Raw genomic sequence first — 14296 nt, 5'->3', positions numbered from 1 at the left:
TACTTCATTATCTACCTTAGGGAACATAAAGGCAACTAATTGGTTTCTTGAATTTCTTACGGGCTTTATAACCAAGCTTCCTTATTTGTTCCAGAATCTGAACTATTTGATAATATGAAATCCACTCAGCTACTGCAATCACTGAAGTAAATCCACATGGATAGTTCTGCTCAGCATCACCATTCAGAATTAGATGGGAATGAGAAGTCTTCAAAAACAGCTTTGCTACACAAAAGAAAATCAGTGAGGCTCAAATACAGTAATTTTTTGCCTGTCCTGTAATGGGGTTTATATGGAATGGTTCTCTGCTCTCATTGATTCCATCTGAAATGGTAGCCTCAACAGGCACTGAAATTGCTCTCAGTAGGTTTTGATCCATTTGTCCCAAAAATCAATTAAGTCAATTATTTAAAATAGATCACTTAAACAGGAAGTGAGGCAGAAAAAATTAAACATTTATAAAATGTTATTTGAATAAATGTAAGAGTACTCTTAGCAAGTCAGCATTGCACTTATTTAAGTAAGCCCAGAAAATGTGGAGGATTCACACAACTGGTAGTCATGCTGGCAACCAAACTATCATTTCCACAATAAGCCTCAACTCTTCATCTAGAATCTTCACAATTCAAGATGAAGGCAAAGAGATTTCTGACTTGGAAAACTGTTATTTCTTGCAGGCCCATTTCAAAAGCAGGAGGCTTGGTAAAGAGCTCACTTGTTTAGTGAAAATTCAGATAGACAGCTCAGAGACTGACTGATTTATATCAGGGAAAGCATGGCAAAGTGGGTCCCAGGCAGAGCTACAGGTACTCTTTAAGCAAGGGAATCCATTTTTTCTCTGTTCAAGAACACAGAATGCACTAAAATCCCTTCTATGTTCAAACAGCCACACACAGAACAATGAAGTGCACTTTAAAATCAGATAGTTCAGCATCATGTAAGTTCACTACTTTAGCACACTTTTCGCCAGATAATACCTAGTGGAGAACTCAAAACAAATCCAAGCACTACTTATATCTAAATTATAATTAATTCAGTTATGTTTCTACCCTTTAAACACTCAGGTCTCTATTCCATCTACTGTAGTACTATCTAGACAATTTTTTCTCAGAAGCCATCACAATTTGATATCAACATGAGATTAACACAAATTTTTAAATAAATTACCATTCTTTATCAATTTTCATGTCATGGGGATAGAAAACAGTTTACAAAAAATAGTAAAAAATAAAAAATCTTCAGGTGAGTGAAGACAGCAATTGTAATCCAACACATATGAGAAAGGTGGTCACATGGAGCTGTCATATCCTGGCAGTGCTGGAAAACTACAGGCAACAGTTTACAAACAGTCTACAACTTGGTGCCATGCCAAAGAGAAAAACAGGAGATCATGTGATCTCCTTCTAATGGGTTTAAATAGCTACCAAAAAAAAACTTTTCTTGCTCTTCCAGCCTCCATCACCCCTCGAGATTTGCCACACACATGTGTAGTTTACCACACACACATTAATAGCTACTGTTCACAATTGTTGGAACAAATGGTTTGGCTGATGCTACTGCAGCAAGGTTGAATGATCTTAGTGCATGCTCCCTTCATTGTCTGATGCCAGCACCTGAACAGAGAGGGAAGGGAAGGGACAACAACATGTTTCAAAACTTCACCATTTCTCACCATCTCAAAGGCTGAGTGCCAGCTCTCAACATTTTTTCTTTGAACCTCAGGTTTGGGCAGAGATGCCAGACTCTGCTTTTTGATTACTAAATTATTTTCTATTAAAAAAGGACACTGCTCTTAAAAGCAGAAACAAACAGGGAATAGCCAGTCAAAAGAGCTCTGAACAACTAATAAAGGGGTAAAAAGGAAAAAAGAGTAGCTGAGGAAAGGAAAAAGACCTATTGCTAGAGCCTGCAGAAAGCTCAGTTACCACCAGAATCAGCAACATGAATGAAAACAGAAAAGCTCAGCAAGAACAGTGTGCTTGCACCCATCCAATTAACATCTCTGTCACAGCCACGAAACACAGACAACACAGGACAACACACGCTGAGCTCCACCTTTAAGAGCACTTCATACCCACAAGGTAAAAAAAAAGCTCACAACCACTGGATAGGGAAAGACAGAGATCAGAAGGTGATGAAGTCCTTATAAAGATTTATGAGCAGGGATGGAGAAAAACCTAGATTTCATAAGGGAACAAGACTGAACCCCAAAACATCCACTGCTTCTACAGCAGGGACAGAGGAACAAAGGAATCATGAAACACAGCTGAACTTTTAACAGGGGGCAACAGTGTGTGCAAACACACCATGTCAATTAGATTATACTGAGTCTAGAACACTGCCAACTGAGTGCTAATGGGAAGTCAAACCTCCTCCTACACCAAATGTGCTCACCAAGAGCACATCTCACCAATCAGCTCAATGTCAGCTCGGCAGACTTAAAATGGTTGAAGCTAAATTCACATATTTTGTTATTTTTCTTAGCAAAGCCTACTTCAATATATACCTAAATCACCTTTGTTTAACCTTGTCCTTAGACATATTTGATACAAACTGACATGTTGCTTTAATTATAGGCTGCTTTGAAAGTTCACTGAAGACATTTTTCAAACATGGAGAATTGCAGGACAAAATTCCATTAGCGACCTTTCAGTATTTCAAGCTCCATTTCCAGATGAGCAGTCAAAGCCAGAGCCACATTTAGAACAGTAATGTGGACAAGGTCAAAGTAACTCCAACAGATGAAGAACATGGGGTGAGATTTATCAAGATCTTGCCCAAAGCCAATTTTACCATTTAGTGACATTCTCTTCTGAGAGCATTACAGTATAGAAGTGGTAATATATCTGTGAAGTTATTCTAGTAATGATTTTTCCTTGCTCTTTTTGCCACCTCTGACATGTATTCAGATGAAAGAGTTAAGTCATCTTAGCTATTTGTTTCATACCAATGAAAGGCATGGCCCTTTTTCTTAAGGCTTACAGAAATCACTTATTACATGATCATATTCTCCAGTCTCCCTGGCAACTGTTTCAAAACAGTCAACGTCTGTCAGAGTCATGTTAATCTCCAGGCTGTTAATTACAATATTTATTTGGCACTTCAATATTCATACATCACATTCATTTTTCAGCTCAGATTCTCTCTTCATAAACACAGTCACAGAAGTATATATTTCACATACACTCTTAAGAAAATTCTGTACTAATATGTACAAGCCTTTAAATTACTGTAGGTTTTGTGTCATTATATGCATAACAAAGAAAATTAAACAGGACCTTACCTCAAAATTAAACTTAATTTAATAGAAAATTAGTTTGTCTGAAAGTACTGTTTGATCACATGGGAGGCTTTCAGCAACCAAGTCTGTAACACAAAATACAAAGAAGTTACTTTCTTATCCCCAGTTCAATAATTTCTATTTTTCAAGTACCTCCTCTGTCAACACACTGGAAAGAAAACAACTCAGGAAGTTGTAAGTTTCCTTTTCCCTTCAGGAGTCAAATCTGCATTGCCAAAATGTCTTTGTGCTCAAGAAAATAAATTTCAGTCCAGGCTTCTGAATTACTCACACATAAGAACTCATAATAAATGAATTCATTCGTTTTTTACAGGTAAACACTTTGAAATTGCCAAAAGTGTCAACTATGAAAACACTTGTTGCACAAGTCTGGGTGTTCACATAAATTAAACTATCACACTTACCTCTCAAAACCATTTATTCTGCATTAACTGTGCTTTGCCATGGTTTACTGTCCCTGTGTGGAATAACAGTCTAAAGCACCACAACTCAGGCCTCTCTGGGCAAACTCCCTTCCCAAAGTATGATTGCAAAAAAAAAGGTAAAAAGAGAGTTTTGTTTTTAAAAGATGACAAACTCTGTTTCAAAAGCTTTGGCTGTTTTGAGGAGCTGGGTTTTCTCCTTTGGGTATTTCAGGCTTTCTTAATTAGTTTGTTTTATTTTCTCCCCCCCTAGGTTTCTCTTAGGATCCTTCGGCAGTTTTTACTCTAAACAAAAACTAATATATCACAGTGGTTTAAGAATCGTGAGGATGGCGAAATCAGTTTGCACACAAGCCATTTAGCACTTCTGGATCCCCAGAGTGCTCTGAAATAAACACCAGCACCTCACCCACTATCTCCAAACACCTCCAGGCACAGTATTATCCAGGCCTAGGTCTGGCTGCTGGAAAAAGTTTGTGTTCCAATTGCGCAATTATGGAAGGCTCTCATCCCATTTTTACATCTCCTGGACAACCTAACAGTTCAAATGAAGTTCTGATCCACAGCAGCTATCCAAATTTGAAACCAGTTTATGCATCAATTTAGAAAGACCAGGATGTTAAAGTATAAAGAATAAAGTTACACTTTCATACAGCTACATAGCAGGGAATGCCTCTTAGCTGAGCAAAGCCCACAGCAACACAAGAATTCTTGCAAATTTTAACCAACAAAAGCTGGCAAAAACATTTCTGATAAAACAAATTCATCACTTAATGTTTTTCTTGTCTTGGTTGGTTAGAAAAGTGATTTTTTGCTTTCAGCGCACTTTTAAGCAACATCAGCTCTATACCAACTCAATTATTAACTACAGGTGAACAGATTTAATGCAGGCCAGAGTAAATGCAGGATACATACCACAATTATTTCAGCACCCAATTGATCACCTGCACTAAAATAGGCAATGCAGTCATTTTCTACTTGGAAATTCAGATCCTTGATCACACTCATCCGACTTCTCAATGCCTGCCAAGTTCCCAGTAATGAGCAAGTAATGTACAATTACATCCAATTAAGGGTCTGCCAGCAGCCTGCACCTCATGGGCTTCCCAGTCAAGCATAAGGTGAGGATAAAAGCAAGCTCAGCTCACAGAACATCTGAGCATTCCCTGAGGTGGCTGTATCAGTGCATAAGGATTGAACTGCAAGACAATGACCTGCATTACAGTAACATACCAAATTCCTGTTCAGTACAGCCCATGAACTCACCTCACCCACTTCCTGGACATCACTACATCCTTCTCCATACTTGCATATACTGGAAAGTTCTAAAATTTGTATCAAGTGCAGGTGTGAAGTAGTTCAGTCACTGGCACCTGCCACCTATCTTTGCTCTCAGCCTGTTAACAAAGACACCAGCACCATTCCAGTCCCCGTGCTCTGTAAGCACAAAGCAGCAGCTGAAGCATCTTCGCCTCTACTCAGAGCCACCATCAATAAACGCTGACACTTTCTGGACTTGTAACAAAAACTGAATGCCTGTAGACCATAGCACATCTAGCAAAGAGCAAAACCAGTCATAGCAGAAAAGGAAGTGACCATCCCAATATTGCTTCTTTCTAGCAGCACTGCACAAAGGCCCCCAGATAAATTTTCCAATTCACTATATGTTGTTACCATCACGATGATTTAAATAATTGTGAAATTGCTTTGAAATGTGCCCTTTTCAAAGGCAGTTCCAAAACAGAAACATTGTTTAAAATCAAAAGAAAAAAAAAATCACACCAACACAGAAAAAAACCCCAATAGTTTGTTTTTTTCAAGCTGTACACCAAAAATGGGTAACTAGAAATTTATTTTTCTGTGGTTTATCAGGAGGGTCTATCTACTTATTCAAGTGTTGATGAGACTAGGAAGGAAGGAGGTAAGGCAACTGCTGTCTTCACATTTTACATCAAGGGATGAGACAACACAGTTCATTTGCATGTACTACCAGAGTAACTCAATGAATAGAATACCATGTTTCAATATGACAACTTTATTTTAAATCACAGATTTTAAGTCATCAGAATACTTAAGAGTAGAAATAGGAATATATCTTGTGGAGTCCAGGGAAAGCAAAAGTTGCTTGACCTATGATATATTGTAAGACCAGCTGGAACAAATATGACTGTGGAAACAACATTCATTTTTCAAGTGGGTTAATTTACTGCTGAAGCAGCCATATATTTTTTTACTTATCAACAGGGAGATAGAGAGTCCCTAAAAAAACCTATTAATCACTGTTTTTTTATTCTATTGTCCTCACTTCCTGGAATGTAGTCAGAGATGGAATTAGACTGCCTAGAAGCCCAGTCAGCAAAGCAGCTGCCCTGAACCCAGGATTTGTTTACAATTATTGGAGGGTGGGAGCAATGAGTGCATGAAGCACCTACATGCAGAAGTTTACACAGGGCTTTCTGAATATTTGGAGTATTTCTAAGCAGTAGCCCCTTGGCTCCACCCCTCCTCTTCTCTTTCCTTAGCTATAGCAACATTTCTAGGAAATGCTTTTGGTTCAAATGCTAGTGATGTTATTTATGGAACAAGAAAACTGAATAAAGAAAAGCACTGAAGCAGAATGTACTTTCTCAATTCTATACAGATTCCTACACTATGAATTAGAAGTAAATTACAGTTTTGTCTTTATAGATATTTCCTAGGTATTGTCTTGATGGTAACAGCTTCATTCAGTAGTATTTGGATTTCAGGCTCACTGAGATCAAACATCAATTCCAGCATCATCTCATACTACATTTTTTGAATGTGGAAGATCTTTCTGCCCACGTACTTCCTCTGGGTTTGTGATGTGTGTTTTTCCTATGCTGTGTTTTGTGGGCTGTTCTTTTTGTTTGTGCTTCTTTGCTTGTGTGGGTTTGGGGTTTTTTTCACCACAACTAAATCCAAATCTATGCTCCATTACACAGGGTATGTTTTAATCCTGTTGGCATTCACCACCCCTTCACTGTATGACTTCTGCTAATTGAATCTGCTAATACCTTAATATTTTAAAGCTATAGTCAGGGAATAGTTACTTTGGGACACTGGCAAGTTTAGTTTAGGACATCTGGAACACTGGGGAGCTTAATTCTATGATCAAGTTCCAAACTATGTTCCTTGCACATAATAAAGATATTGAATGGCTGTTTCAGGCTGGTACTAATTCAGATGTCCTGTAGTGTGTGACTTCTTTAAATTCTAGTTCCTTCTCACCTGTCTCTGTTACCTGTTTCAAGACTACTTCATAAATGATGACAATTCACCTACTAGGTGGTTTTTCAGCATCTAGGCAAATTGGACTATGTCCCACATGAAACTATGTTCTTCACTGCAATTCTTCCCTACCTGAACAAAATGTTATTCCTTAAAAATGGGGAAGTTTTTTTAAAGTGCTCGTTCAAGCCAGACTATCTGGAACCAGACAGATGGTGGTAGCTGATCCCTGCACTGGTTTGCCAAAACTCAGCTTTCAGCCCCTCAGGACCTATTATTGCTTCACTCTTAACAGATCTTAACTACTGTATTTCAGCTATCAATCCTTACAACAACCTGCATAACTGGGATAATAGTTTTGAGGAAGTCTGACAAGGTAGAAAAAGTAAATTCTGCCACACAAAAGCCAAGTAGGGCATTAATTTCTTCTCAAGGCTTCATGTTTGTATATAGCAGAGAAAAAGTATCTGCTGTGATCATTAAAGTCAGCTATACCCTGATTAATTTTCACAATTATGTAAATTTCATCTCTTACATTATGCTGCTGAACCAACTTTCTGTGATTAATGTTCTGTTTTCATGAATATCAACTTTTTGTCAAGCAAATATTACTTGCCTCCTGTTCAGGGCTCTTCAAGAGCAATCATAAAGAAGCGGTTTTTCATAAAGGAGCAGTTATTATCCTAACTTTATTCTGAACTCCAGCTTCCCATCTAGGTAAATATTCTTTAAAAGTTTCCAATTTTGTTGTCTTGGAGAAAGACCTTAAACCTTTTTAAAAGTAAGTTGTGCTCCTGTTATGGTTAAACGATAACTTTCAATATTTTTATTACTATGATTCTTATTGTGGCTACTACTACAGAAAAAGCTGCAGCAAATATTCACATTCAGTCACCCTTGGAAACATGTTTGCCCAGAACAGTTGTGTTGTTGGCATTAAATGGCAAAGCCTCTCCTCTGATGAGAGGCAGTAAGTTTGACCTGACTGCACAAGGATGGTGTGAAGTGTAAGGCAGCCAGGCCTTCCTGTCCTCCTCATGGCACTGGGAGGTGCCACATGTCAAACCCAGCCACTCTGTCGTGACATGAGTGACCCTCACATCCCAGCACCGCCACAGGAGTGGCTACACAATGACAACTGTCAACCACTATTATGGAATATCTGCAAGGAGTTCACTACTACAGCCAGTCTCAACAGCTCTTCCTTTATTCTAAAATCTCTGGCTGTAGATGTCACTCACATTTTCTGAAAAATCCTCTTGGCCCAGGATTGTCTTCTGGAAAGCTGAAAGGCCTCAGAGAAAAATGAAAACAGTACTATCTCATTTGCTTCTCCTGTGTTTTGCTGCTTTGGAAGGTGGTTGGAGATGGTTTATGCAACGTGTGAATTGTTTTAACTTAATGACTAATCTCGGTCCAGCTGTGTTGGGACTCTGGAGAGTCATGAGATTTTCATTAATATCTTGTTAAGCCTTCTGGCTGCATCCTCTCTATTCTTTGATAGAGTTTTAGTATAGCATCTTTAATATAACATAATTTAATATCATAAAACAATAAATTAGCCTTCTAACAACATGGAGTCAGATTCATCATTTCCTTCCTGCCATGGGGACCCCAGAAAATAGCACATGTAGATTTGAGCTTAGAATAAAGTCTTTTAAAAGCAGAGCTAGACACATAATTTACAACTGTAAAATACAATGTATAGTAATTTAAAATGACAGGTAAAGATGTGAAACAGGTCCTCAAAAATGAGCACATGGCACTTTCCTCACCAAGGTACCATTCACACTACCTGTAGCTTCTTTTACAATTTGGAATCTATGTTAATGTCATGCTTTATTTCGAAAAGGACAGCCTGGAAGCAGTTTAACAAATCTAAACAAGATGCCAAGCCTAGCTTTCATAAGAACAGCAAGTGCAGCTTGCCTTAGAACAGTTGCAGTGCCCTGCTGGATACCAGGAGCTGAGCAGTGAACACAACCCCAAATATCAGAAATCCGTCAGCAAAGGGATTATTTTCTTCTCATGCTGTGGTGCTGTACACTCTGAATATCCAAATATGTACTTGCACTCAGGTCAAAATTAAACAGGTTTCTCATCCATTTATGGTGCTAAACATTGCAGAATCAGTAATTCAGCAGTCTAAGGCAAAGATTCACTGGTTCAGTGGCACCTGCTGAGTTTCTGCCCTCCTATGGCAATATAAATAAAAAATAGTACATTTTGCATAACCTTTATGAAAAGGTGTGAATTCAGCTGTCATAAACAACTACCATAAAAACAACAATACAGGAACCTGCACTTTTCCTTTATTTTTAAGTCATTAATCACTCAGGCCTCCAACCTTTCTCCTCAGTATTCTACAGTGGGTTCACATTTCCCTTTAAACTACTTATCCCAAAAGGCATATCAAGCCAGGATATAACAGGCCATGCGCCCAAACCCCACTGAGATTGTCTGTAATGTGAACACTTCCACTTTGAATGATGACATGCAGTTCATCATCCACTTCTGCCTGAACACCTGCAAATGAAGTCTTTAGCAATATGGCTGTTAGAAGCTGAGATTTCATGTCCAGGGATGGTGCATGAGCTGAAGAGGCAATAAAATAACAAAAGTAATCTTTCAGTGGGCAGGTAAGAGAGAGAGAGAGAAGAAAAATAACCAATCCCACAACAGAACAACACCAGGTTTTTGCTGTTGGTACAATTTCTTCAGAGCATGTTACCAAGACAAGGCACCTGCCATTCTGATGGTGTAATGCTCAAGCTGACTGCAGCTCAAGTTTGCCAGCTAAATCTCTTCACAACAGAACTAGGGCTCACTCACACTGTAGCAGACAAAATATACAGTTTACTTCTTTGGCATGACTAACAGCAAGTTTGCCAATTTGCAAACACACTCCTAGAAAGCTGGGCTGCTCTGTTTGCATCCATAGGGTCAGTATAGTAATAGCTCAGAGAGCCCAGATCCAAAGTGTTGGAAACCCAGCTTCAACAGTTAGCAAATTTGGATCTTCCATTTTTATGCTATCCTCACTACTTCAGTAGACTGAAGAGCTTCCTTTTAAAGAGCAGTGGTTTGTAAAATTTCCATATCTTCACACGAAGTTGTTAAACACTTAATTTAGGCAACACATTAACTATCCCGCAAGGAAATACACTGAATCACAACTATACTAAATATTCAAAGTTCATGTCAGCATATAAATTTATGATCTATGGAGTGAGAAACTATTTTGAATGATACAAAACAAATTTAAATTCCTTTCTGTTAGCATACCAAGAAACCTTTGATAGGCCAGGCCAGTCTGCACTACAGAGAATTTCCAAACAAACAAACAGACAGCACTAGTCCTAGACCTCCTGAGAATGAAACCTGGTTACCAAACAAAATGCAACTTCACTGAGGTGTGGGGGAAGTGATTCTGGCCCAACTCTAAATACATACACACATGTACATATATGGTGTTACTTCAGACATGCAAGCACACAAGGCCTTCTTCCAGAGCTCATTATGACCTTAGTTAGGTGCCCTCCACACTCCATCACATCAGCACACTGCATTTTCAACACAGTCAAGGTGAGAAGCTCCCAACAGGAGGAAGTCTATTGTATACATACAGCCCAAGGTGAAAACCCCATCAGCACTCGGGAACAGCCAACTTCAGAACACTAGGAAACGTGAGAACATCCTAGAAACCATTTCTGGGGGGAAGTAAAGGCCAAAGCACAACCTGTTGATTTTCTTGTATGCTTGCAGCTCATGTTCTTCCCACAACTTGGTATCAAGCCTCCTATACAAAATTTCAACATTAGCCATGATTTCTAAACTACGTTCAGTACACTTCCCTCTCCAAATAACAGCCATTTATACAAGTGAGTGAAGACACATCAAACAGATGAAGCTCAGTGTCTACCTCCTGCATTTACTTCTGGAAGGAGTTACATGTCTTTTGATGTGGCTGTGGGAAGGGGAATTTAAAAGGCAGCTTTCATCACTACTACTCATTAGTGTTCCTCAGCAAGGGAGAATTTAGTATGTGTACAGACTGCACACATTACTGCTGTTCACTACACCAAAAGTGCATAGAGCAGTTCCCTTTCTGCCTGATTTGCCTTGGAGGACATTAAGTCCACATTTCAGAAAGAAACAGCAGTTCTTTAACTATGCAGCTGCCATAGTTGATTCAAATATGCTTCGAATTTCATAAGATCTTTCCACAGACATAAATCTTTCAGTCCCAAGCACTTCCTGTCATTTTAATTACTTCCCTTCAAGTCCCCTAAAGACCAAAAATGATGCTCTGCAGTGTTCACAGACAGGATGAACAGCACTTACTGTGTCCTAGGGGAGAACACTGTCAGGAAGGGCTATTTAAGTGGGGGAAGGAGGAGAGGCAATGCTGGAAAACACATACCTAAGAAATGCAAACAGTTGATACTCAATTGAAATTGAAAGTATGAGAAGCTCAACCTCCTTCTCACTCCCCCCTTCCAGTAAATGGAAGAGAGATGCCTTCTTTTGACACACTGAGCTTTCCAAGCACATGTTTTTGCAATGAAACAGCACCTGAGTTACAATGGAGAACACAAAATAATCCTTTTCAAGTTGCTTCCTCTACTTCTAGATACATGGTGGTCTTAGATCAATGTGTTCTTATACAATTATTTTATATTTACTCAATAGGGTAAAAAGCAAGCAAATCTCCATCACACTTATGCACTGACATGGTCTTGAACCAAGTCAGGCCCCCAGATGTGTACACAGACTGTCAAATCCCAAGTAATGTCCTTTCCAATCACCCCCACCTGGGAGTTGCTTCCATTTCTAACCTCCTGCCTTACTGTGGCTCACCTTGAAGTCACCTCCTGTAAGCTTCCTCCACACACCAGCCCAGACTCTCATAACCTTGCTGTGAAGAAATTTAAATCAGGTCACCCCGAGGCAATTTGCTAAAGAGAAAGCATTGTTTGCCTTCAGGTCAACTAAGCTACTTAAATACTGCAAAAAAACTTCAAGCACTCAACAATCTCAGTCACTCAGAGCTGCCTTCAGTTGTTTAAGGTGACTGCAGACCTGCAACACTGCAGCTGCAGATGGACACAATGCCCTTTACCTGCCACTGAGAAGTGAGGCTAGCATGGTTTCCCTGTAAAGCTGCAGGATTTCATGCTAAAAAAACCCAAAAAAATCTCAACCAAAACTCTCCCCCTAAAACAAAACCACCAAACACAAAAAAATTGGAACAGAACCATTCAGCATTTTCAATATGCCAGCAACACACCAAACTGTTTGTATGGAAGAATGAACTGACTTGTAATACTTGGAATAACAGAGATCCCAGAAAGATGTATTTTCACTGATTTTTCCATCCATTGTCCTGGAGTTGAAGCCAAAAAACCAACTAAATCAAGGAATTTTCCTATCTGGTCTTTTTGGAACACTAACATCAGTGTGCACAGAATGAAGGCCTTACAAAGGGAGAGGTAACACATTGCACTCTTAGCTCCAGTCAGCATACTGTATTTCAGTATTTTCACAATAACATACAGTTGATATCCCAAGTTTAATTCCAAAAGTTTTTTCCTGCAATGTCTGCCCAAGGGACTGATTCCACTGCATTAGAAAAGCACATCTGAAGTGTTTATTGCTTCCAGATTTTGAAAGGAGAAATTACTGTTATAACTCAGCTGAGTCATCTTAACAGCTCTGCTAAAATCTCACTGTTTTTCATCCCCAAGTCTCACTTTAGAAAAGACATGTTTCCTGTATATTCATTCTCCAAGCATATAAAGCCCATATTCAACGTTTTGGCAAAAAAAAGAGATTTAACAAGGAAGATGAATGCAACCCAAAACTTATAGTGCAGGCTACTTGAAACACATAGCAAACTTCTGGGACCTTGAGTTACTGCATATAGCACTTCCCTAACCTCTCTCCCATTCTCTGCCAAAAAGCCAAAACACTACATTCAGAATTTGCACTAAAAGCAAAATTTGATAATCATGACCTGTGTCCAATTCTACATTTAATGGTTTTATTGGATGGAGTTAGCACATAGGTGACAACTGACCTCAGTGCTGCAGACATGCCAGCTATGTCACATGAGAAGAGCAGCAGCCAATCCAGGCAGCCTGCAGTCAATGACAAATGAAGCTGATGTGTAACGTTCAGATCTGGAGGTCCAGTAATGCAACAGCTCAGCTACAGACTGAACCCAGCAACCAGAGAACAGACACTACTCAGAGATGTAAAAAAAGTCTTCTTTTTAAAAAGAATCTTCTGCCCAGAGAGCTTTTGCTGGGAAAAGACACAGATTTTAAAATTAAAATAAAAGAGTCTATTAAGAATGCAAGGGACTGTTGAATGCAGCAACTAAAATACTTGCTCAGTAACACTCACTTTGGTCACAGATGACAGAAATGTATGAACCCATGTTAGTAAATGACTAGCACAACATTATACATAAGCCATTTGGGATGAACAGAGCAAGTGAGCATGTTCATGAAAACTGGAGAAATAATGCAACTACACTTTGGTAGGTAACATTTAACAGGTCAACAGGCCAAGTGGCAATATCTGAATTCAACTCACATTTTTATTGCCCTGTTTGTAAATCTGTGGTTTAGATATTAAATGGGCTTTATCATAACAACTTTCAAGTACTCCTCACTATTCTTTAAGTGATAGATTCCTCTTCTGTCATAATGCACTCTGCAAGTAAAGCTTCTGACTTGTCTGAAAATTCAGAGCAGCCCAACTCAGAGCTGTGTTCTGGATTTACTTTCACTCCAGCTGTTCTCATGAATGATTAACACTCAAGTCTTCTACAACTATGTGTTACTGGCTCCTTGGACAGCACTTAGCTGTAGGAGCAGATGGACAACAAGCTTTTGGAAGCAATTCTGCCAAGAATGTCCAAGCCAAATGCTCTTTTTGGACTGGCATGGGGAGAAGCATGTGGGAAGAAACACACTTCTGGTTGACATGTTTGCCACTTGGAATGCTGCCCTGAACTGGCAACTGGCAAATATTTACAGAGGAAACTTTTCTCATGGTTAGAAAGTGACAGGGGACACATCAGTCAGAGCATGGAAAATGACAGATCGACTCTTGTGTTTATAAGCAGCACTGTAGGATCAAAGGAAGACTAAATCCTGCATGACATTAGTGTAGCTTCAAGAAACACACACCATAGGCAGAGAAGCAAAGTTTTAGCAATGTAAAACACTCAATTCTACAAGACCCAATTCTTCTGAAATATTTCTGAATTGCTGGAGGGGAGAGGTTGCCCCTCAGGGAAGAGACCAAGGATCAG

The 14296-nt window shown here is 39.1% G+C and overlaps 1 protein-coding gene across 6 annotated transcripts in view; it reads right to left on the bottom strand.

Moving 5' to 3' along the window:
• TLN2 (talin 2) overlaps window positions 1–14296 on the bottom strand; it is a 142117-nt gene that overhangs the window by 95800 nt on the left and 32021 nt on the right. For 2 of the 6 annotated variants that reach the window (XM_030228226.2, XM_030228229.2), the window contains one exon: window positions 3284–3366. The exons of the other annotated variants lie outside the window; for them this stretch is intronic. The gene's annotated coding sequence lies outside the window, so the exon portion shown is untranslated. The remainder of the gene's footprint in view (window positions 1–3283; window positions 3367–14296) is intronic. 6 annotated transcript variants of the gene reach the window in all.

Source organism: Serinus canaria, chromosome 10, assembly GCF_022539315.1.
Source record: "Serinus canaria isolate serCan28SL12 chromosome 10, serCan2020, whole genome shotgun sequence".
Lineage (NCBI taxonomy): Eukaryota > Metazoa > Chordata > Aves > Passeriformes > Fringillidae > Serinus > Serinus canaria.
The sequence above is the reverse complement of the archived record's forward strand: the minus strand, read 5'-3'. Positions and strand labels throughout refer to the sequence as shown.